The sequence below is a fragment of the Rhipicephalus sanguineus genome, chromosome 8, assembly GCF_013339695.2.
Source record: "Rhipicephalus sanguineus isolate Rsan-2018 chromosome 8, BIME_Rsan_1.4, whole genome shotgun sequence".
NCBI lineage: Eukaryota > Metazoa > Arthropoda > Arachnida > Ixodida > Ixodidae > Rhipicephalus > Rhipicephalus sanguineus.
The window spans coordinates 67,630,581-67,657,116 of record NC_051183.1 but is presented as its reverse complement, the minus strand read 5'-3'; the positions used below and the strand labels follow the sequence as shown (position 1 = coordinate 67,657,116).

The 26,536-nt window shown below is 46.2% G+C and overlaps 1 protein-coding gene across 1 annotated transcript in view; it reads right to left on the bottom strand.

Moving 5' to 3' along the window:
* The window catches only part of LOC119402035 (uncharacterized), a 37,822-nt gene extending 15,131 nt beyond the window's left edge, over positions 1 to 22,691 (bottom strand). The window contains exon 1 of the transcript XR_007417142.1: positions 22,668 to 22,691. The gene's annotated coding sequence lies outside the window, so the exon portion shown is untranslated. The remainder of the gene's footprint in view (positions 1 to 22,667) is intronic.
* Between the last annotated feature and the right edge of the window lie 3,845 nt (positions 22,692 to 26,536).

Genomic DNA, 26,536 nt, shown 5'->3' with positions numbered 1-26,536 from the left:
GCTTTTTCGCGGGAATGTGCATATAGATGGCATTGTCGTGGAAAGCCTTGTAAATAATAATATTACTAGGTTTTCTGAGCTTCATAACCGTCTTCTGCCTAAAGTTCGCACAAACTACGGTAAGTTGACTACCACATCTGCGGGAATCGGGCTGTGGAATTCCCTTCCTTACGTAATAAAATCATCAACCACGGAACATGCATTCAAAAACCAAGTAAAGAAATATTTTTTGCAACAATTGTCTTCATCTTAGCAACTGCTTTTTAATGTAGCGATAACAATTGCTACATGTTATATTGTCCTTATGTTTTGTATTGGAACTTGCGATTGGTTGTTCTTTAGAGTTTCCTTTTTTTGCCTTGCTAAACATATATGTATTTTTCACTGTCATTTTCTCGCACTGTGCATTTTTTTTCTCACCGAAGATACCGTAACCACTGATTGATGTATATTTTGTTTCTTCTCCCGTTAACATCATGTATGGGAGCTCCCTGACAGTTTCTACATTTGAGGCTCCTTGTGTATTACCAATCTTGTGCACACTTTCTTGTAACTGACGTCGTTGTTGAATAAACTTGAAACTTGAAACTTGACGCAAAAAAAACGCAACTGAAAATTTTCGCATGAGAACTTCTTTAAGACCCGCATTCATCCAAATGATTGCAACCTACCGTGTTATTTTCAAGGACAATGAATCCAATATGGCACATTATTCGTGCAGGTTCCTGCGAAGTGAGTGAAAGACAATAAAATTGATCGCCACAATAAAGTGACCAATGTGTGCCCCCACAATATTCACGTACATAAACAGGCAACGGCAGTTACGCTAGATTTACTCACACTATGATCAGATCAATAAATTGGTGAAGGCAGCTGCAGGCTAATGCTGTTTCTTCGTCTATGTACAATTTTAGGTTTTTTGTGTGCTAATGAGGCAAATCGTGGGAAATATATTCACATCGAAGTCGTTTGAGCCAATTCATTCAAAATTAAGTTTTCTGATAAAAGAAGGTCCTGCTGTGTTTCTGTGTCCTCTCCGTTTCACGCACGAAGCAAATGCGACAGCGTTTGTATCTGTGTATGTATTACGGTTATGTGTACTTTAACTGGAGCGGAATATACCATTACAGCTCCGAACGGTATTCTGGAACGATATATATATATATATATATATATATATATATATATATATATATATATATATATATATATACAATATTAATGAGAACTAACAGACAATAATGCCAAGGAAAGTATAGGGGATGTTTTTAGTAATAAATGTAAGGTAATTGTGAAGAAAGAAAAGTGGACGAAAAGATAGCTTGCCGCGGGCAGGGACCGAACCTGCGACCTTCGAATAACGCGTCCGATGCTCTACCAACTGAGCTACCGCGGCGGCCAACCCCCCGTCCACTTTAGGGTATATATCTACATTTAAACGTGGGAGCGTCAGTCAGCGCCGCCAGTAGCCATGACGGCGAGTGTGGAACACTCTTTTTCTGCCTTGTTGGCGTCACGTAGCACGTGAACTTATTACGAGCTGGCAGCTGACCAATAATCCCTCGCTCCTCAAGTTCATACGTGCATTTAACCAAGCATACGCCAGCATTTCTTTTACGTACTCCTACTCTAACACTGAAATAAGCTTCCTGGATGTACACATTCGAATAGAGGATGACGCGTTGGTCACTAGTGTATACAGAAAACCTACGGACACGCAACGGTGCCTGAACTTCAAAAGCTGCCACCCGCGCCACTGCAAGACCAGTATTCCCTATTCCCAAGCAGAAAGATTCAAAAGAATCTGCTCTCGCTCTGGGGATTTCCAAAAAAACACCACACGTATGCGCGAGGTACTCCTCCATCAAGAATACCCACCAGCTATCATTGATGACGCGACCAAAAAAGCGGAAAATCTGGACCGCCAGATTTCACTACACCAACAAAAAGATACCGATCGGCAGCGCAAGAAAAATTTTGTATTAACTTTCACAAACAACCCACCCAACACTAATAAGATCTTAAAAAGACACTTTAACATATTGGAACAGAGCAAGCGACTATCCAAAATTTTCACTTCTCCTCCGGGTGTGGTATACAGGTGGTCAAGAAGTATCAGGGATCATTTAATAAAAAAAATGACAGGCCTGCGCGGAAAGCGCAGCACAGTCACAGCGAAAGCTGGAAGAGCGGCATTTCTAGAGGCCGTTGTAAACTCTCTTGGGGCTAATAATACAAGTACACTAGCAAGGTACCCACTACGCCATAAATCACAATATTTGTGAAATTGGGAAGCACCTACAACGCCATTATTCTTCATTGTGCGCAGAAGCGAGGTTCCAGCTACACATATGTAAGGCATTATGTGCACTTTGGTTACGTGACGACTGATGACGATGAAGAATTGTGGCTCAGCCCTTGTAATGGGTTGGAAGCTTTAAACGGCTCACCAGTTACGTAGTTCGCATTATGTGACGCCCGTTCGCTATTTCACTCTCCCATCATGCAATATAACATACAGTGACGTGAGAAAGAGAGAAGAAAGAAGGGGGAATATCTTTATTGAAACCCTGAGGAAATGGATGATGGGCTCATGGGCTTCCTTGGCAACCAATGCAAGTGCACTTGCCAGGAACCCACTACGCTATAAATCATAATTTCTGTGAAGTAGGGAAGCAGCCATTATGCCATTTTTCGTCATTCAACGGAGGGCCGTGGTACCCGCTAAAAACATGTAAGGCATTATGCTTTGTTGGTGTTGTGCCTGATGACGATGAAGAATTACTGCAGAGCCCCTTGTAGTGGGTTGAAAGCATCCAACAGCCCACTCGTTGCGCAATTCGCATTGTGTGACGCCTGGTTACAGAATTCGCGTTGTGTGGTGCGTGGTTGTTATTTTACTCTTCTACCACACTAAATTAGATATGTTAATGTGATTCCTTCAGGCCATGGAGCCTGTATAGCGTCGTTTCGCAAGGCAGTTCCAAGCACCGGCATGGCTCTGAGGTACAACACTGGGCTCCCACGCAGAGGGCCCAGGTTCGAACCCCATTCCATCCTGGAAAGTTTTTCTTATTTCGTTTTTTTATTTCGAGCGATAGTGGTTACGGACACCGGCGGCGAAGGCGGCGGACAACTACGCCACCAAAAACGGTCGTTGAAATGATCTCATAACAGCTTTCGCTGTAAAAAAGATAGGTACAAAGCCCCAAATCGGATGTCGCCCTTGCGGAAAAGGAAGATGCAAAGTATCTAAACACATGCTGACAACAACCGTGGCGGAAAGCACACACTCAAATTTTAAGCACAGAATAAGTGGTGCACTCGACTGCGACTCAAGCAATGTCATATACCTTTTGGAATGTGGGGTATGTAACATGCAATACGTAGGCCAGACAGACACAACTTTTAGAATTAGGTTCAACAACCATCGGTCACATATACGTTCCCTGCCTGGTTTTCCCCATTCTAAACATTTCGCATTGAAAGATCAGAGTTTTGAGGGTATCAGGGTTACACTTTTGGAAAACAATTTTCGTACAACCAGAAAAAGGGAGCAACGTGAATCATACTTTATCTACAAATTCAACACGATAAAAACTGGAATAAATAAACACCCGGGCATCCTCTCCGAATTACGATCATTAAAATGTGCAAACACCATTCTCTAATCAGTCCCTGGCCCCTTTCCGCCCAGTGCGAGCATAATATTGTTTCCAATGATAGCACTCCTCGGCGCAGCTGTGAGCTTATGCGTCTCACCAACCAGGATTTATCTGCCACTTCAATCACAGCCGGCATGCACAGATAAGTGGTCCCGGACGTCGTACAGTGTAGTGTACGTCGTACCGCACTGCACTTAAACTGTCATTACACGAACAAGCTTTTAGTCTGTCTTTTTCCTTTACAACCCTTCCCTTTTTCTACATCTTTTCCTCTCCCAAAAAGTACCGATGCGCCTAAGAAATATTGACGACGCGGCAACACTACCGGCCACTTGTGATCTTACACCCTGGCCGACACGCAAAAAAGCATACGCTGGAAGCCCTCAGTCTCCACCACACCAATTACTTTAACACGGTAAACGACGAAGAAGGACGTCAAAAACGCCACCCGTGGCCTTACACCGGAAGGTGCCATACTAGATGCGCATGGTCATTACATTGTCCGTTTGGGGGGAAGGTGGGTGCGCGGAGACTGTTGTTGTCGCTTCCTAAACTAACACAATGTCCGCGTCAAGCAAGCCCCTTCTTATTGACCTTCCTGACCTTTTTTGTTGTTGTTATTGTTGTTGATGTCGTGGTTCCCGCCCGCCCTTTTTCCCCGTTCCTTGTAACGTTCCTCTTTTCCTTCCGTTCTGTCCTTTCCCCTCCACTCTCAACATGCTATAAGAGGACACACACGCTGTAAATAGTGTGATGTCCTGAAGAAGGTGGGGCTGCCGTCGAAACGTACACAAAATAAACAGTTGTTTTTATGAAGGCGCATATAATTTTATACTTATATATATATATATATATATATATATATATATATATATATATATATATATATATATATACATATATATATACATATATATATATATATATATATATATATATATATATATATATATATATATATATATATATATATATACTGCATACTTGTGAGTAGAGAAGGCTTCAGTTAATGGAATACTGGAAGAAGCATGCGAATGTCACAGCCTTATTAAACATACCCTCTTCCATCTAGCTTGCGTTACGCGAAGCGTTAATGCTTCATGAGAACCAGGCTTTTCTTCCGGTAGGCGAACCTCCCTAATGAGCGGTACAGGAATGTGTTCGCCGGTCTCTCTTCTGTCCATCGACCGACTGCCAAGCTTTCTTCACCAAAGATCACCAGCAATACGATAAGCATAACCGATGCACCGACAGCAGCCATGTCCTCCTTTACGAAACCTGAAGTTGCAACAACAATAATAATAATAATAATAACAATAATAATAATAATAATAATAATAATAATAATAATAATAATAATAATAATAATAATAATAATAATAATAATAACAATAACAATAATAATAATAATAATAATAATAATAATCACGCCATATGCACGAAGTGAATGATGATTGAGGAGCTGGCTCGGAGGTAATCGGCTAAACCGTGAATGCTCCATACAATTCCTCTACTGTCATATAAAGACGTGACACGTTGTTAGAGTAGCGATGTTGTCAGGTTGTTGTCGAACCACAGGCGCTCGCAGACCTTGCAGCTGTGGCCGAACGTGTGGTGGAGGAAATCGAGGAAATGTGGTTTTGCCTGCGTTAATGTCATCATCAAGGCGCTCGAAGAGCAAGAGGAAGAAGACATATCTTTCGCGCGAGCGTGCGCATTCTACAGTTGGCTATGCTGTTTGTGGTTTTGCCTGCGTTAATACCATCATGAAGGCGCTAGAAGAAGAGGAGGAAGAAGACTTCCCTTTCGCGCGAGCAGCGCCTGTAGCGGTCGCCTTTGGAACTAATGGCGAATTCCACTGGAAGATCCGGAGCGGCCGTCGAAATCCTGGAGAGAGCACTCAGATTGCACAAAGCCAAATCTGCCAGTGGAACACGTGATTGCTCCACGTGACCCGATTTCAATCCGGCCACCACCTTTAGAGAGATCACCTCTCTTTATCAATCTTCGCATGGCGTCTATCCCCCCGTTTGCAAAGGCCTCACCAAGGCGGAGGAGCGCTGGCTTCTCCGCCTTTTCACCAATACTGTGCTGTGCCCGGCAGTATTAAAACATTTCAATTCGGCCTTCTCGGGCGCGTGCCCGCACTGTGCGGAGGAGTCGTCTGACACCTATCACATGGTGTGGGCATGCTCCTCCAATCCTGCCTACCCACCCCACTCCCACCCCACCCGAGAGGACTGGGAAGCTGTCCTGCTCGGCTGCTCCGACCTCCAAGCCCAACAAGCATTGGTGGCTAGAGCCCGGGCCTCCGCGGCAGCTACAGGGATACCGGACTAGGGATCCCTCCTAGTGTTTGTGAAGGGCGGGCCCATCCGGCTCACCCCGTCCACACCTCTCGCTGTATATAGAGTAATAAACGTTTTCCACCACCACCACCACCACGTGAGGTCGCTACGGAAGTTGTTTAGCATACGTCACGTAACCGGTTCCGGAAATGATTTCTTCTTCCGCTCTCTACGTTTCCATGGCAACTTCGGTCGTCACAGCAAAGCGCTTATCTCTACCACGCAGTCGCGGACAGCAGGGATACCGTTTTCGTCTATTGCGCTGACAACTACGGAAGAGCACATGGAAATCTCTCCGGCTGTGCGTCGGCTGCTGCTGGGCGTGCTTACGAATGGTGGGGATGAGTTCGGAGTTAAAGTACCACGTACTTGACACTGATCATAAATACTGCACGAAATGATAATACTTGTTTATGACGGCTGGACACATAACTGGCCGGTAAGTATGTGCACGTGGCAGCAGCCGCAATCGGCGCCCTCAAAAATGTGGCATGTTCTGAGCAGAATATTTTGGGAGCTGGCTCGCCAGGTTCTTAAGCTGGAGTGAAGTTCCGTGCCGTAACCTGCATCCATCCATTCAAAGCCTCGTGGAACGCGAACAGGAACGCTACGCGCATCATCTCTTCCCTCTAGCCTGGCCGTTAATTCTTACAGGGCGAACGGGAAACGCGGTCGACAGCCAGGCGAGGGTCGGAGAGCTATTTTTATGGCCACTTTGTCGTGCGCGTCTCGAGGGCAGTTTTCAAATTGAAAGAACATTAGGAGCGTTGCGTGTGCAAGTGTCGACAATGGAGAATCAGACGCTCTTAGAATTTCTCGTATATATACTCGCTATCGCTTAGAGCAAGAAGCAGACCAGCAGCTCGTCTAGGAGAGTCGAATGCAGTAAAGTAGAGAGGTGGGCGAGTTGGAACTGATGCATTTTGAAAACTTTTCAGCGCGAACGGCACGGCGCACGAAGAAGAGGACACAAGACGAGCGCTGTCTAACAAGTAAAGTTTATTGAAAGAAAATTCAAACACATGACAACCAAAAACGAATGCGCAAAATTATCTGTAGTCAAAGAACTCATTAAGCTTACGTAGTTCACAATCTAAAAGGCAAACGGACGGCTTAGATATGCAATCATCTCCCGCATCTTTATTGAAGTACGCTTCCGCGTGTTCCCGTGCCCTTTTGTCTCTATGATTGTGCAGGATGACAGTGTTGTCGAAGAACGGTTTACATCCACACGCCCTAGAATGTGTCGAAAGGTGTGACGTCGGCGTTCCACTTAAAGTGCTATTGTGCTGGTTGACGCTTTCGTTAATACATTTACCCGACTGGCCTATATACACCTTGCAGCAGCAGAGGGGGGTCCTATAGACCACACCAACGGCGCATGAAACAGGAGGGTTGCGATGCTTCACCGTGCAACCCACACCGGAAGTTGCTCTAGCCTTGTTTACAATCGCAGCACAATCTTTACCAACTTTTTGGTTTGACGAAAAGAGAACGTCGACGTCAAAACTTTTTGCTATCTTCTTAAAGTGATGAGACAGCTGGTGCACATAAGGCATAACAGCAGATCTCCTGGGCTTATCGTCTGGTTCACCGGTTACAACTTGGCTTGATTTGCACGTCTTGATTAATCTTTCCGAGGCTGAGACAAGAACATGCGACAAGAACAGCATTGTTTAGTCGATAGACTTGCTGCCGTGTATGACCATGTATGCTGGTGTCTCTCACCGTGTTCCAAAAATACCTGCTTTCTTCTGCTATCTAGAATGAAAGAAAAAATATTCCTTTCATTCTAAGATTATTAAGAATGCCATCGCAATGAATTGCTTACATTCCGCCTTGAAAATGTCCTGCATACACAAATGTGAGGATAGCTTTCGGCAGCAAGTTTATCGACTAAATAATGCTTTGTCCCCTGCGCATGTTCTTGTCTCAGCCTCGGAAAGATTAATCAAGACGTGCAAATCAAGCCAAGTTGTAACCGGTGAACCCGACGATAAGCCCAGGAGATCTGCTGTTATGCCTTACGTGTACCGGCTGTCTCATCGATTGAAGAAGATAGCAAAAAGTTTTGACGTCGACGTTCTCTTTTCGTCAAACCAAAAAGTTGGTGAAGATTGTGCTGCGATTGAAAACAAGGCTAGAGCAACTTCCGGTGTGGGTTGCACGGTGAAGCATCGCAACCCTCCTGTTTCATGCGCCGTTGGTGTGGTCTATAGGACCCCTCTCTGCTGCTGCAAGGTGTATATAGGCCAGTTGGGTAAATGTATTAACGAAAGCGTCAACCAGCACAATAGCACTTTAAGTGGAACGCCGACGTCACACCTTTCGACACATTGTAGGGCGCGTGGATGTAAACCGTTCTTCGACAACACTGTCATCCTGCGCAAACATAGAGATAAAGGGCACGGGAACTCGCGGAAGCGTAATTCATTAAAGATGCAGGAGATTATCGCATATCTGAGCCGTCCGTTTGCCTTTTTAGATTGTGAACTACGTAAGCTTAATGTAAGCTTTGATTACAGATAGCTCTTGCGCCTGCGTTGTTGGTTGTTATGTGTTTGAATTTTCTTTTAATAAACTTCAGTTGTTAGACAGCGCTCGTCTTGTGTCCTCTTCTTTGTTCTCCGTCCCGTTCGTGCTGAATTTTTCAAAATGAAGAGTTGAACGACGCCATTTTTGGAATGTAAACAAGTACATAGGGTGAACAGACACCGCCTCAAAAAGCGCTGACGACAACCGTGCTGCCTGACTGCACCAGAAATGACGGCATCGCGTTGCCGGAGTTCCGGCGAAATCCACCTCTGCAAGACGGGGCAACGCGGAACGCTCTGTCGCGGACAGGGTTGCTCCGAATCTGCCAGTGGAATACGCGAACTTGCTCCGAAGCGCGTAGATGATGGTCCAATTAACGTCATGGAGAAAGGAAACGGGAGGGTACGTTGCGCAATGCGAAAGAATGAAATAAAGAAAGTCAGAAAGAAAGAAGGAAAGAAAGTGTCAAAAAAGAAAGAAAGGAAGTGAGAAATAAAGGAAGAAAGAAAGTGAGATAGAGAGAAAGAAAGCAGGAAAGAAAGAAAGAAAGAAAGAAAGAAAGAAAGAAAGAAAGAAAGAAAGAAAGAAAGAAAGAAAGAAAGAAAGAAAGAAAGAAAGAAAGAAAGGCACTCACGCACCCGCCAAACTACCATTGCCCCAATTTGCCCGATGGGACGCGCGGATTCTTTTTTATCATTAAGGTTTCGTCATTTAGATTAATTATGGAACCAGTGAGCATCACTTTACCTTCCACGCCTTAACATTATTTGATAAGTTAGTAGTGTATTTTTTCTAATATTCAGTAAAAATGTATAGTATTAATTTCAACGAAATGTCGCTACACTTACAGCGTCTGGAGCGTTTCTTTCACTACACACCAGCAGAGTATGCTAGTCACAGTGCAGACGTGGCTCGAAAGCTGAGCTCAATTAGACGTCGTGCGCCCACAGTTAATGCTTCAATATCATCGATCAAGCGTTCTCTTGTTTCAGCAAGCTTTACTAAGTGTCGCGGGATGTGTCTGTTGGTTCTCTTTTTAACAAGCCACGGACTCATATGTTTCAACCTTAATCCAATTTCCACTACATTGCAGTTGTTTCTAAATTAAGGTATTACTCCATTTTCAGTCATTGCACACAAACAGCGTTTGTTATATATCTCGCTGACTTCTTATCATAGCAATAAAAAAGAGGTTGCCCTAAAAAGCAATGTGGAAACACTGAAGGCGTACGCGAGATTCTGGCACTGGCAGCGCAAAAAAGGCAGTTTCGCCGCAAAGATAAGCAAGCAATACGAGAGCAATAACTTTGAATGTTAAGCAAAGAAAGGCTAGCAGCTCACTCCTTTAGGAAACGCTGCGGCTGCCGCAAGCGAAGTGACCTTCTTGCGGCGTATGACTTCAACGCAAACTTTGCAATGAAAGCACAACATATACAAAGCTAGTAGCCCTCTATTGAACCCCGTTCGAGAGATAGGCGCGAGAGCAAGGGCTTCCTCGCCCGGTATGCCAATGTACAGTAGCGGAGGCGCGCAGCCCAACTTATTAACGAAAAAAAAAATACGCGAATTTCGAGGCTGGACAATTACTTTTTCCTTTTCGTCCGAATATTGTAGCCTTTTCATGTTCGGCAACTTATCAGATAGACATACGAGTATAGAAGAGGCTGCTTATATGAATAATGTGTTTGACCCGAAAGCCTCGGAAGATATATAAAGAATATATATGACTTAAAACGTTCCGCACGATGGTATTTGTGATCGAGAATATAATAAACACTCTCCAGAGGTGTCTTTAATAAGGTCAGTTTTACCACGGACAAACAATAAGAACACTTCATGTCTTCCAGATGATTGCGAGAAGCGGAAAGTGTGTGGTGAAAAAAGGAAATAAAGGCTACCCTAATGCAAGACCTAGGTGTCTGAGCGCGGCACTGGCACTGGCAGTGTTGGTTGGCTTGTGAGTAATTGTAAGTCATCGTTTTCTTTCTCAATTCAGTCGATCTATTGATCCTTGCCCTCCCCCCCCCCCCCCAACCCATGTCCTCTTTCTTTTCTAACATGGTTTTCCGCTGCCTCCGGGGTCGCAAGCGTTGCAAGCTTTCTGCACTTCCCCAGCTATTCCATTGCCTCCTTGATCGTCGCACATTAGACCACGCGTTGATTCCATGTGATGCATCTTCTCGTGACGCCATCTTACGGAAGGTTACAATGACGTCACGATGACGAAATAATGACGTCACAAGTGATGCCGATTCGCGGCGTCATGACGAGGTCTCACATGAAATCATCAAGCAGTACTCTCTGATCATGTGGCTTTTTTCATTGTTCCTGTTGAGGCCGACGCCGATGGTCATTTTTCTTGTTTCATGAGCAATTTAATCTTTTTGCCTTAAAATATATCTTTTCACTTGAACAGCAACCATCAATTTTCTAGCTGTTTACCGAAGCGAAACATCTGTACTAATCGCTGTTTCTCCTATTTCCCGCTAATGAAAGTTTATTTTTATTTTTATCATTTTATTTTTACGGCATACTTTAATGCCCATTTTATATACCGGCGGACCAGCTAACCTGCACCAATATTTAAAAAAGAAACCATGCGTTCTAGGAAAGTTCTACCTGTTAGATAAAAGTGGTAGTCGTGTGTACATCAAACCTGTGCTTTTCTCACCACTAAGCGCTACATAATTAACTTCTATTAGCCAACTTTTAGTTCTTGCTCGAATAAGCAAATTATTAATTTTCTATTACCTTGTCCGAGATAACCCCATAATAAAGCATTTATTTTTTTCTGAAATCTGCCTATTTGTTGTTTCTGAGAAAAAATAAAAGCGCGCAAAACACGCCAACTATGAAATAGACGCCCGCTCCCACGCCGCTACTGAAGCGCTTCCAAGCGTTCTTTTATTGATACACAATGGCAGGTAGGACGATCCATATTTCTTCATTTATACTGGCAACCTCACAGTGAGCTTGTCTGATGGCGCAGCTTCCTGATGCGTGCAACAGCCTAGTCACATGTCACTTTTCCTATTTTGTTTTGCGGGCTTTATTTAGGAACCATAAAAACGAGCGCACAAATAGTACGTTGTTAAAAGAGCGCAGTTAGATGTCATTTGAGCATGCCTACATATGGTTAATTGACATTGTGACAATTAGTTGATTGCTTGTCGAGTTCCAAATACAATTATGACTACTTAATTAAATCTCATTAACGAAAAAATTACCCCAATTCCCCTCTAAAGGGGACCATGAGGCGATGCGAAGCCGGAGCACTTGCACGATCGCGTTCCGTTGGCGTTCTTTGGGCATGCTACCACCTCGCGTCGTGGAACGCGAAGAGGAACGCTACGCGCGTCTTGTCTTCCCTCTAGCCTGGCTGTTAATTCTCACAGGGCGAGCGGGGAACGCGGTCGGCAGGCGTGCGAGAGAGGGGCAGCGCAGGAGAGGAGAGAGAGAGGGAGGGGACGCCATGCGGTGGTGCTCATCACGGCGTTGCCGAGGAGAGAATTTCGGCATGTCTAGCCCGCGTTTCAGAGGAAGAGTGGAGAGGGGGAGGTGAGGGAAGTGGTGAGGGGGAAGGGAGAGGGGGAGGGAAGAGGAAAGTGGTGAGGGGGAGGGCGAAGGGGAGAGGGGGAAATTGGAGAGGGGTGGGAGAGGGGGAAGTGGAGAGGACGAGTGGAGAGGGTATGCGCATGCGCAGTAGGGGTGGTCACGCCGCACACCATCACCACCACCGGATTGAGCTCCGCCATAAGATACTTCGCATCTAACAAAGAGTAGTGCCTGCAGTGTGCTTGTATCCATATAAAGTAGCTTTGCTTTGCGTAACGCCGTACCACCTATTTCTTTAAGTCATGCTCCGATATATATATATATATATATATATGTATATTTATATATATATATATATATATATATATATATATATATATATATATATATATATATATATATATATATATATATATATATATATACCTGCCTATTCTTCGGGTAATGCGCTATGGCGATATGGAGGCGGTGTCTTCAGCGGTGACAACAATTTATTCGCCAGTAGTTTCTGAAGAGGTTCTTCATTTGTCATCAGGACTTGCTGCAGTGCCTCCCCCACGAAAAAACAATTTCTGGCTACGCCACTGGTCTGCACCAAAACCTAGTGACCACGCTTCTCCTTGCACCTGTGTCAACTGGGGGTATCGTAAGTAGGGTGATACATTTCTCGACATGCTGCAAAAAAGGAAACCAATATTGTAGCGTTCAGACACACGCGGCGCAGCAAAATTCTTAGCGCCTACTATCAATAAATTAGCTGCACTAGTTAGCGCAATGCACAATATTGCTAATAAAAAAAGTAAAGAAGCAGAAGCCGGATGTACACATTCTTGATAAACAGCATAATGTGTCATAACGGAGAGTTGATTTATCAGGATATGAAAGAAGTATTGGCTATGAAAAAAAAAAGAAGAGGCATTTCATGCGACGTTAGGTGCAAGAAAATATGCACGAGCTGTCGACGAAATAAACGTTTCCCTTGAAGAATAAACGAGGAAAAAGATAATACGAAAGAAAGGAAGCACATGTAAAGATAAGCAGATTACGATGTGATTTGAAATATTGAAGGTATGGTATTTTAGTACATCTGAAAAATGCGGATCAAACACATGGTTATGTTAACAAGTAAACGCCGATAAGATCATTTATTTTGACATTAAAATGGGTTTTCGCATGACTCGTCTACTTAGATCGACACCATCATGCCGTCCTGCTATAGTGTCTACACTGGTGGCTTCACGCAACAGTATGGCAATTTGTCATGATGTCATCCACAAAAACATTCAAAATGGCCGCTTGTGAGTCACCAAGGAAGCCACAGAGTGGAGCCGCCATAGAAACGTCTTGACCTCTAGAGCGAGCACGCGACGAGAAGTTTATACAGTGTTGTGACGTCATGTAGGGTAGGAACCATAAATCACCTTTTAAAAACATACTGTATTTACATTTCCATGTCGCATTCACGCTTAGCAGTGCATTTTCTAGGATATTTAGGGCTTCGTCTTTCATTTGACGCAAAAAACGGCATGAGAAAATTTTTGTGTGAGAACCCCTTTAGGATCCGCATTCATCCAGATGATTGCCACCTACCGTGTTATTTTCGAGGACAATGAATCCAATATGGTACATTGTTCGTCCATGAGCCTACGAAGTGAAAGAAAGACAATAAAATTGACCACTTAAATTATTTATTCCTAAAACGTTCACTTACATAAACAAGCAACAGAAGTTACTCACACCATTAAAGTGGTGAAGGAAGCTCCAGGGACATTGGTTTTCATTGTCTATGTACAATTTTAGGTTTTTCGTGTACTAATGAGGTAAATCATAGGAACTATATGTAGATCGAAGCCGTTTGAGCCAATTCGTTGAAAATTTAAATTTTAACACGAAAGCGTTTTATGCCACGGTCCACCAAGATTTCAGTAACGTATTTCCGTCAACTAAATGACGTAGAAAGAAATGTCACGACCAGATGTCAAAGAAAATAAAGTTCCGTCAATGGGCATCGAAGCCACGACCGCTCGGTCCGCAAGAAGTTACCGTGTACGCTCTCTACTGCGCCACGGTCACAGACTATATATAGCGGCTTTACAAACGTGCCTTTTATATCTACCACTCTCTCGGTCGGCGGGGTGGTGGTGCCCTCTGGGAGCGGTAAAGTAAAGTAATTCGTCATTAGTGTGGACTCCGCGATTAGCACCTGCAACGCGTTACACGTCCGTCCCATTCGGCGCGTATTCAATACAAGTTAAATTTTGTCAATGCCTTAACACACCGCGAGGTGGCGACCTTTTCCCAAGCGTCGCAGAAGCGTAGGCCTAGCTCAAAGCATCACGCTAATCCAAACCAAAAACAGCTCTGCGACGCGCGCCTGCATCACCTGGCTCTAACACCGTGTTCCACGCTCACGCGCTCGCCCCGAGAAAAATCGCGGCTGGGCTACCGAGGCGGCACGACGGGCTTTGCGTTTCCCTCTAGTCGGGCCGTGGTGTTCAATCACAATTTAACAGGCCGCGGGATGGCGACCAAGTTCTACGTCCAATATGTGACGCTCTTCTGGCTATCACACCTCGTTCTCTGATTTCGATTTCACCGTTAGGTACTACAGCTACCACAAGGGTTTGAGTAATCATTTAACATGGAGTTTAGTCGTGGGGATGGAGATGTACCGCCAATCATCAAAGTGGCGGCATACACGTTAAACGGTGCCATAGCTGCCAGACATCAATATACATCGTGCAAACTCTCTTATATCAATGTACAGTAAACAGTCAGTTACTTCTGTAAGGGCGCGCTTTACTATCGTGTTATTCCGATTCCTATGACGGAAGGGTCAACCATGTTTTTTTTTTTTTTTGATAAAAGAAGGAATATGGGGTGTATATATACAAATATGCGAGCCTGTTTATATACATATAAAGGCAAGAAGATGGTGCTGCTGTGTTTCTGTCCCCTCTCCTCGGTCTCACGTACGAACCAAATGCGACTGAATGTGTATCTGTGTATGTATTACGGGAATGTGTTCTTAAACTCGAACGCAATATACCATTATAGCTCAGAACCTTATTCTGGAGCTATCTATATATACATAATGCCACAATAACGGTCTAAGCTATAAATATATATATAAATATATATATATATCTATATATATATATATATATACATATATATATATATATATATATATATATATATATATATATATATATATATGTGTGTGTGTGTGTGTGTGTGTGTGTGTGTTGCCACGCGCGCTTCTTTTTTGTTTGTGTAACTGGGCCGGTGCACGTCTGATCGCTGTCTTGCGCGGGCCGCGCTAGAATCTCTGGAAACATTACAGAGTGTAGTAGATCATTTTGTCAAGACTGCACACATGACGCGAATAGTCGAGATTATTCCAGAGCTGGCGCAACCACCAGTGGTGGGGCTAGAAAGTTCGATGCGTGATGTAAAAAAGACGGCGCATCCCAGCGTTGTTCAATTTATTGACTGCCGACGTTCTGTTCGCCTTTATCAGTGTACAGTGTATGTTCCTGTAGTTTGCCTTTCCTTTTGCTGGCCACAAGTTCGGCCAAATAAAATAGTTTCATCTTCCGACTGCTACCTTCGTCGACGTCGTGACCACGTGACATCTGGTGGAGGTGCTGTTCGTTCAAGTTCCGGACGCCACCGTCAAGCTGTGAACCCAGTCCAGGTCGCGAAGAAGACATCGACGCCAACCGGGACCAGCGAGCCAGCCGCAGACAACGAGGTCTAGCACCAGAGTAAGGGTTTCTACCCGATAAGATCAGGCAGACAAAGGCCATGACCCCGATGGAGGCAACGATGACAGCCCCTATACCATCGCCCGCGACAGTCGTTCTAAAACGACGCAGGGAGCCGCCAACGTTCGGTGGATAATTATTTGAAGACCCGGAAAGCGAGCTCGAACCTTATGACCATGTCGCGGTCTTTAATACCTTGACCAGTGAGGACTATCTACGGCACGCCTACTTCGCGTTGGAAGAAGCCGCTCGGACCTGGTTCGATAACCAAGAGCGAAACGTGACAACGTCGAACATTTTTCGCACCAGGTTCCTCGCTACGTTCACGAGCGTCGTCTGCAAGGAGAGGGCCGAAGCTCTGGTGGAAACCCGTGTCCAGCTCCCATACCAAAACGTGGTGCTCTACACGCAAGAGATGAACCGACTGTTCCCCCATGCTGACCCTGACATGCCCAAGGAGAAGAAAGTTCGCTTCCTCATGCGAGAGTCCTAGCAGGAGGTCCCTGTGGGACTGATCAGAAACCCACCCAAGACCTTTCAAGAATTCCTCTCGGAGGCAACAACCATCGAGAAGACGCTCAAATTGCGCACCCGGCAGTGCAATCGCCGCGCATTTCAAGACAGCGCTGCTGTTCATGCCTTCGGGTCAACGACTTGCGCGAAACGATCCGAGCCATCGTGCGAGAGGAGCTGCGAAATCTCGCACCTTTTGCACAGCCCGAAGTGACGTCGATTGCGTACGTTGTACGCGAGGTAATCCAACAGTCACTGGATGTCCCTCAGCCGGTACCGCCGCAGCTGCAAGCAATAAGCTATGCTGCTGCAGCCCGACGCAACAGCCCCCCTCCTCGCCGACGTCAAGACTCAGCGCCGCCCCAATAGTCCCGCCACCAGGCACCACCGCCGCCATCCGCGGCGTCATACCGCTCGCCAGCCGGCCAGCGATACACGCCGAGGAAGACCGACGTTTGATTGACGCGCCGCGTCCACAGCGGGGTGAAAGACCATGCGACATCGCCGACTATTACGCAGGAGCGCAGTGGACGCCCCGACAACCTTCCCTTTCACCGTCGCCAGGCCGCTATGTCTCACCGCAGCGCCGCCAATACGCTGGCCCAATCGGGGCCGCTCATCTCGCCCGTATCAGGAAAAATAAGGGCAGCAACTTATGGAGGTGCGGTTGCTATACGACGAAATAGCGAAGATCCTCCGCCGCCGATCACGACACCTCGACGAAATCTCAAGAACAAGACGCAAACCAGACTTAGCCGCGGCGACGAAACCTCGGTGCCTGAAGAAGACCTGTCAACGCGACGTAGAAGCAGCGGGACAAGCCGACCCAGCAGTGACCCGACGCCACGACTTAACTACAACGCAAAACGATGGATTAGCGACCTCTACGTACTATTCGACGGCCTCAACATCACCGCTTTCGTCGACACTGGAGCCGACTATTGCGTCGTCGGTGGACCATTCGCCACAAGGTTGAAGAAAGTTACGAGTGCTTGGCAAGGCGCCGAAATCCGGGCCGCTGGTGGCCATCTAATAACTCCCTCTGGAGTCTGCACCGCAAAAGTCACCGTCAATAACCGGACTTATCCTGCGAGCTTTGTAATCATAGAGCATTCCTCCAGGGATCTGATACTTGGAAGGGACTTCCTAAGCCACTACGGCGCCGTCATCGATCTGAGTCTGAGTCAATAACAATAACCTCAGAACACGCACTGCCACCACACACGACGCCAGGGAACCACGCATTGAACGTGATAGAAGAGCACGTCACCAATCCGCCGCTCTCCAGCACCATCATTTCCGTCGGCACCGAAGAACCCTGAGAACTTGCATGCGTCGTCGAGAGCGATCAGCACTTGCTTCTGAACCGTCCGATTTGCGTCGCAAGAGGCATAGCCGAGCTGCGTGATGGCAAATCAAAGATAGCGCTGAAAAATTACATCCCCGAATTCGTGGACGCCAGCAATGCTTTGGGCCTCATAGAGGCTACCGAACCTACTTCAACGTATCGAGGAACCCAACCAGATTTTGACGTCAACATGAGCCTCAAGAAGCACAAGCAAGACAAGCTGGAAGCCCTGCTCCTGCAACTGGAGGACTGCTTCTCGTCGTCAAGAATTTGACGGACCCCAGTCGCGAAACATCGCATCATAACAGAAGAAAGTGCCCGACCAATCTGTCGGAGTCCGTACCAAGTTTAGACGCGAGTACGCGAGGCCGCCAAGAAACAGGTCGACGAAATTCCGCGCGACGATATCATCCAGCCGTCCAAGAGCCCGTGGGCGTCACCTGTGTTGTTAGTGAGCAAGTAGGATGGACCCTACGTTTTTGCGTCGACTATCGTCGCCTGAACAAGGTCACGAAGAAGGACGTGTACCCTCTCCCACGTATAGACGACGCCCTAGATCGACTCCTCAATTCCAAAGTACTTTTCGTCGACGGACCTCAAGACCGGCTACTGGCAAGTCGAAGTCGACGAGAAAGAACCAGAAAAGACTGCCTTCATAACACCAGAAGGTCATGCCTTTTGGTCTTTGCTCGGCACCTGCGACTTTCCAACGTGTCATGGATACCGTACTGGCTGGCTTGAAATGGAAGACTTGCCTCGTGTATTTAGACGACGTTGTTGTGTTTGCCTCAAACTTGGACGAACACCTACGGCGGCTTGAAGCTCTACTTCAGGCAATCAAGAGCTCTTCTTCTTTGGACACGTGATAAGCAAGTCCGGAGTACACTCTAACCTGCCGAAGACAGTTGCCATCGCTACATTCCCGCCACCTGCCGACAAGAAGGCCGTGCGTCGATTTCTCAGCCTGTGCGCCTATTACAGGCGGTTCGTCAAAAACTTTGCCCACATCGCCGAGCCACTTACTAACCTTATCAGGACTGACGTCGAGTTCAAGTGCAAAATGCCGCAGGACGAAGCATTTCAAGAACTAAAACGATGCCTGCAGACGCCTGCATTACTCGCGCATTTCGACGAGTACGCCCAAACAGAAGTACACACCGACGCAAGCAGTGTAGGATTGGGCGCCGTTCTTGTGCAGAGCACTGACAAATTGGAAAGGGTAATCAGCTATGCCAGCCGGTCGCTATCAAAGACGGAGGCCAACTATTCTACAATAGAAAAGGAGTACCTTGCCATAATCTGGGCTACATCAAAGTTTCGCACCTACGTTTACGCAGGCCCTTCAAAGTCGTGAGCGACCACCAGGCCCTTTGTTGGCTAGCGAACTTGAAGGACCTTTCAGGTCGTCTGCACGAAGGAGCTTGAGAATTCAAGAATTCGACATTATTGTCGTTTACAAGTCCGGAACAAAACGCTCCGGCGCCGACTGCCTGTCTCGTGCCACCGTCGACCCACCGCTCCAGGATGATCAGGATGATGACTGCTTCTTAAGATCCATAGGTGCCGACGTCTTCACTGAACAACAGCGATCCGACCCGGAACTCAGAGGCCTTATGGAATACCTCGAGGGCAAGACCACTGTCGTTTCGAAAGTGTTCAAGCAAGCACTGGCGTCGTTTTTATTATGCGGTGGCGTTCTCCAAGAGAAGAACTTCTCACCACTTCCAGCCAAGTACGTTCTCGCAGTTTTTTTCTGTGTTGCGACAAGTCCTCCAGGCCCTGCACGACGACCCCACGGCAGGACACCTGGGCTTTTCTCGCACGCTTGCAAGAATACAGGAAAAGTACTACTGGCCGCACCTTGCCACCGACGTCGCTCGTTACGCAAATACTTGCCGAGATTGTCAGAGACTGAAGACACTGCCGACTGGGCCAGCCGGACTTCTGCAGCCAATCGAGCCCCCTCGCCGGCCGTTCCAGCAAATCGGAATAGACTTACTGGGGCCATTCCGGGCGTCGACTTCCGGAAACAAATGGATCATCGTAGCTACCGACTACCTCACACGCTACGCCGAGACAAGGGCCCTGCCTAAAGGCGACGCCTCCGAGGTAGCGAAGTTCTTCGTTGAGAACATTGTCCTTTGTCATGGCGCCCCAGAGGTCCTCATCACAGACAGATGTACGGCATTTACTGCTGACCTAACTCAGGCAATATTGAGATACAGCCAAACAAGCCACCGCCGAACCACAGCGTACCACCCACAGAACAATGGCTTCACGGAGCAGCTAAACATGACCATCGCCGACATGCTGGCCATATACATCGACGTCAAACACAAGAGATGGGATGCCATCCTTCCGTACGTGACATTGCAAGAAACGACGCAAATGATGCCGTACAAGTTGGTATTCGGAAAGAGCCCGGCAACGACGCTGAATGCGAAGTTTTATTCGATGTCACGAAGAAAACTTCGACGTCACCGTCTACTTTGAGCGCGCCGAAGAAGCCCGACAACTCGCCCGTCTGCGCATGCAGAGCCAGCAAAAGACCGACAGCCGTCGTTACAACCTTCGACGCCGCCACGTGGAATACCAGCCTGGCGACCGCGTCTGGATCTGGATGCCAATATGCCGACGCGAACTTAGCGAGAAGCTTCTTCGACGATACTTAGGACCGTACAGGGTACTTCGACGTCTTGGCGAACATGACTACGAGGTTATCCCCAACTGCATGACGAACTCTCAGCGGCGCCGGGCACGAGGTGGTGCATGTGGTACGCCTGAAGCTTTTCTATGCACGTTAAGGAACCTGTGGACTCCACCTTTTGCGTGTTTCTTTGTTTCTTTTGTATTGCATGCATTTATGAATTTTATGTTCTGTTTTAAGCATAGGGGCAATGCTTTTTCCAGAGGGGGGCAATGCCACGGGCGCTTTTTTACTATGTTTGTGTAACTGGTCCCGTGCACGTGTGATCGCTGTCTTGCGCGGGCCGTGCTAGAATGTCTGGGAACATTCCAGATTGTAGTAGATCATTTGGTCAAGATTGCGCACATGACGCGAATAGTCAAGACTATTCCAGTGCTGGCGCAACCACCAGTGATAAGGCTAGAAACTTCGATGCGTGATGTATAAAAGACGGCGCATCCCAGCGATGTTCAGGTTATAGACGTCAGACTCTGCCCGGGTGGCGCTGCGAAAAATAGCCACCACCAGCGCCCACATCGCAGCCCTGACGCTAACCGGGTGGTGCAAAGAGAGCCGTCCGCAAGTGAACGTGCATAGGCCACAATAGAATCCCCCCCCCCTTTCTCTTCGGTTGGTGTCGAGGCGCGGTTTCTTGAAAATCAAGGACCTGGAAAGTTTCATCCGCCAGTGCACGCTTCAACAAAGTAGGAAGCTCATCAAAGTGAACCGCGGGTAGAATACAAAGAAGTTCCAGTTATTCCGGCGCGCTGCAACTCGCAACTACAAGCGAGCTCCGCACGACATCGAGTTCGGGACAAGTCCTCCGACGTCCGTCCTCTAGCGCCTAAATGCGTTAAAGTCGGGTATATACGTAATGGCAAAGGTATGAAGTAACTACTCGATCCAATTACTTAGCTATGTATCTGACGATCAGTGGCACGAAGCTCGCTTTTAGAGGGACAAATGGCCCCGGCGATTTTCGCCTTTCCAGTTGCATTCTCCCTTCATCTCTCGCTTCCTGTGCATTGGACTGTTTTATTGCACATCCCCAAGTGGTCCCTTGATGGTCGTCTTCCGTTTGTATATACTGCATATGGGCACACGTATGTGTCCCCACTCGCGGGGTACAACCAAAAGGCAAAGTGGTGGCCTTCGAGATAGCTACGGCAACCGCGGAAGCCACGGGCAAAACAAACCTGAAGGTGGTCACGGCCAACATTTTTGCGATTTACTTGTATGACGCACGTGTTAGCTAGTAAGAACCGAAACCACATGTTTGTCCGGGAACTCTGAGCCTTAAAAACGTACGTGCGCCATGCCGTGTAGTGAGGACCAACTCAGATTATAGGATATCGCGGTGTGCGTATCACGTGTCTTCAGTCTGTCTGTAGCTGCTCACACGGTGTTACCTGGCACGCTCCGCGGTCAGAGTCTCTGCTGAGCTTCATAGTCAAGGTCGCGGGCTCTCCATCAGGACAACGCAAAACAACAGCAGAGCTACATTAGCACACTTTCTCATGCGACCGGCTCTGGAGAACGCGGGGATTTCGTTTTCCCACGCGCTTGTAACGGCCCGTATCCAGCGCTCTCGGCTTTCTGCTTCGTACGACAACTATGAAAATCGCTAAAACTGAACGTTGTTATTCAGTCCTTTACGTCCGTGGCAATTCACGACGCTACAATAGCGTCAATAGCGGGTTTTCTTCGGAGCGTGCGGAACAGTCTCGCCTGCTGTTGTTTTCGCCGTCGTTCTGGCGAGTGATCCAGCAAACACTTCATGGCGGTTCAGTGGCGCGTCCGACTATCGGAGAGAAACTCACAGCTCTCTTTCTGAGTGTTAAATGTGCTAACACACGAAATATTAAGATCAATCGTTGTTTCGCATTCGCTAGTTGGGCCTGGTCCCACAGCGAACTGTGCGAGGTAGTCGGTTTTTGTACTACCCAATACTGCTCCAACAGGTGGCGCCACGCGTCTTGCGATATTCCAGAATCTCACCTCTATCGACGGCCGACGCTTTGTTCGCCGCTATCAGTGTACAGTGTGTGTTGCTTTAGTTTCACTTTCTTTTTCCGGGCCACAAGTTCGGCCAAATAAAAGAGTTTCATCTTCGACACGCCGACTGCTACCTTCGTGGACGTCACGACCACGTGACAATATATGCACTGCATACTTGCGGGCAGAGAAGACATCAATTGTTATAATACTGGAAGAAACATGTGAAAGTCACACTCTTAGAGAACATACCCTCTTCCATCTGGCTTGCGTTACAAGAAACATTAATCCTTCATGAGAACCAGGTTTTTCTTTCTCGTAGGCGAACCTTGCTAACGAGCGGTACATGAATGTGTTCGCCGGTCTCTCTTCTGTCCATCGACCGACTGCAAAGCTTTCTTCACCAAAGATCACCAGCAATACGATAAGCACAACAGAGACACCGACTTCAGCCATATCCTCCTTTGCGAAACCTGAAGTTGCAAATAATAATAATAATAATAATAATAATAATAATAATAATAATAATAATAATAATAATAATAATAATAATAATAATAATAATCAATCAATCAATCAATCATTTATTTAACGTGCCCAGGAACAACCGTGAGGTCTTTGTGCAGGCGCACGCAAAAATAAAATCAATAAAAATAAACAATACAATACAGACAGTCTTCAGAAATAAAAAGAGCAAAAACACGTAGACAAAGAGAAATGAACACTAAAGGGGAGGAGTAAAATAAGACAATATGAGAAATATTGAAGGGGAATAAAAAATTAGATTGCACATATACAACTATGCGGAAAGACGGAGAAGGGAAGACTTTGTACACTGTGCCATACTATGTCAAAACAGTGCAAAGCTCGGATAAAAACAGTGATTGTGGACTATGAAAAACGTCAAGATCAAGAAAATTAATATTATAAAGACTTTGTATTCTGTGAACGGTAGAGTGTTGGAAGAAACAGGCGGGTACATGAAACGGTCTGTTCTCTCTGGTTAACTTACGCGGAATTCGAAAATTAACACAATTGAGAAGTACAGGGCAGGATATGAAACCGTGGACTAGCTTGTAGAGAAATAAGAGACCAGAACGATTTCGTCGGCAGTGAAGTGATGGCAGTGATAATGACTCAGCAGTATTTGAACGAGATCCAGAGTCATTTTTAGCAAAGCGATGGTTATATATGCTGAGGAATTTTTTCTGGACTCGTTCAATGGTGTTACCGCTGGATTGAGCAATGCCATTCCATATCACGGACGCATACTCAAGTTGCGGAAGACATATTGCCGTGTACAATTTGTGTAGGGCCATGGGAGACCTGAATTCTCGAGATATTCTACAAACACATCCGAGAGAACGAAGGCCCCGCATAGCAGCACGCTTAACGTGAGAAGAAAAGTTTAACGCGCTGTCAACAACAACACCAAGATCACTGATTTCATAAACCTTGCATAACGGCACAGAATTGACAAAGTATTGAAATGACACGCTAGATGTTTTGCGAGTGATAGACATGAATTTTGTCTTTGAGGTATTTAGAGAAAGGTTATTGCCGTTGCACCATTCGGAAAAAGAACACAAATCTGACTGCAACAAGCTACAGTCGTTAACTGAATGAATTTCCTTAAATATCTTGATGTCATCGGCATACAAGAGGAAAGAAGAATTACGAATGGCAAAAGAAACATCATTAACGTAAATTAAAAATAGGAGTGGGCCTAATACCGACCCTTGAGGGACCCCACTAGTCACTTTATACAAAGAAGAGGTTTGGCCATTTACGGCAACATAACAAGATCTATTGAGCAGATAGCTGTGCAAGAGATTCACAATCGACAAGTCAACGTCGACAAGTCAATAATAATAATAATAATATGTAAACGTCCACATACAATAAAAAATGCGAATATTGCTGTGGTGACAGCATATATAAATGAGTTTCGGCTAGCCCTGGTAAGTGCTGCTTCATTCGTGCTGCGTGAGCACTTTCAGCCGTAGCTAGTTATGACTCACAGATTCCTGTGGCGGTGGCGTAAGCGAGGGACAACCTACTCTAGCGAGCGTATAGAAATACGGCCTGCCCCGCCACGGCGGTTTAGTGGTTATGGCGCTCGACTGCTGACCCGAAGGTCGCGGGATCGAATCCCGGCCGCGGCGGCTGCATTTTCGATGGAGGCGAAAATGTTTGAGGCCCGTGTACTTAGATTTAGGTGCACGTTAAAGAACCCCAGGTGGTCGAAATTTCCGGAGCCCTCCACTACGGCGTCTCTCATAATCATATGGTGGTTTTGGGACGTTAAAGCCCAGATATTATTATTATTAGAAATACGGCCTTCAAAAGTGCACCGGTCACGCGCGTATGTGCAATAGCCGTTAGCCAATAAGTGATGCTCTCGACATGGTGGGTTTGTCGGCGCTCAGCCGTTTCTGATATGGCAATCTGATCATTCTAAAAAGAAAGGGCGTGTAAACACGGACACAAGAAAGAAGTCAGGACAACACAAACGCCGACTAACAACTGAAGAGACGCACAACGGCTGAAAAGAGAGAAGGCACGAAAACTTATCTGCGCATGCCCATGCAACAGGCTAACCTATCAATTCGGCACTCGTGGCGGTCTACGTGGAAGATAACTGTTAAGGCATATCTTCCACGTAGACCGCCAGGCGTGCCGGATTGATAGGTTCGGCTGTTACATGGGCATGCGCAGATATGTTTTCGTGCCTTCTTTCTTTACAGCCGTTGTGCGTCTCTTCAGTTGTTAGTCGGCGTTTGTGGTGTCCTGACTTCTTTCTTGTGTCCGTCTTTGCACGCCCTGTCTTTTTAGAATGAATACTTACCAACTAGCTCAGCTCTCTATTATTCTAAGCAATCTGATCTTTATCGAAGTGGCTTGTCATTTCACGTTCCCACAATTCATTGTTGCCTGGATGTGAACGCATGACCATCGTTGTTGCGTTTAGCAAAAGAAGCATTCCGCCGCTAACCGCGTAGATGATGGTCCAATTAACGTCCTGGAGAAAGGAAACAGGATGGAGCGTTGTGCAATGCGAAAGGAAGAAAGGAAGAAAGAAAGAAAGAAAGAAAGAGAAAAAGAAAGAAGGAAAGAAAGAGAAAAAAGAAAGAAAGAAAGAAAGAAAGGAAAGAAAGAGAAAAAAGAAAGAAAGAAAGAAAGGAAGGAAGAAAGGAAGAAGGAAAGAAAGAAAGAAAGACAGGCACCCGCCATGCTTTGGACGCCCCAATTTTCGCGACAGGGCGCCTGAACTTTTTTTACCATTAAGGTTTGACCATTTATGTTGGTTATAGAGCCAGTGAGCATCACTTTACCTTCCATGCCTTAAAATTATTAGATAAGTTGCTAGTGTATGTTTTTCTAATATTCCGTAAAAATGTAGTATTAGTTTGAACGCAATATGGCTACACTTACAGCGTCAGAGTATTCCTTTCACTACAGCAACTGAGCAAACTACTCACAGCGCATACGTGGCTCGGACGCTTAACTGAATTAGACGTCATATGCCCACACTTTATTGCGTAACTCTCATCGATCAAGCGTTCTGTTGTTACAGGAAGGTTTTCTAATTGTCGCAGGACGTGTCGGTAAGTTACATCTCCTTCCAGGAAGCCATGGAGCCACATGTTTCAACCTGATTTACATTTTCATTATAGTGCAGTTGTTTCTAAATTTACTTATTACTTGATTTTCCGCCACTGCGCACAAACTGCGTTTGTTATATATCTCGCCGACTACTTATCTTAGGATTAAAAATGAGGTTGCCCTAGAAGGCAATGAGGAGATCCTCATTGCCTTCTGAAAGACTAGCACCTCGCTGCTTGAAGAAACACTGCGGCTGCCGAGAGCCTAGTAACCTTCTGGCGGCGTATGGTTTTAACGCAAACTTCGAGATGAAAGCACAACAGATACGAAGCTAGTGGCACTCTGGTGAACCCCTCTCGTGAGATAAGCGCGAGATCACAGGAGACCTCACCCGGTAGGTCAAGGTACGCACCGCAGGCGCGTAGCCCAACTGACGTAAAAAAAAGTACGTGAATTTCGAGGCTCGACCATTACTTTTTCCTTTTTGTCCGAATATTGTAGCCTTTTCATATTCC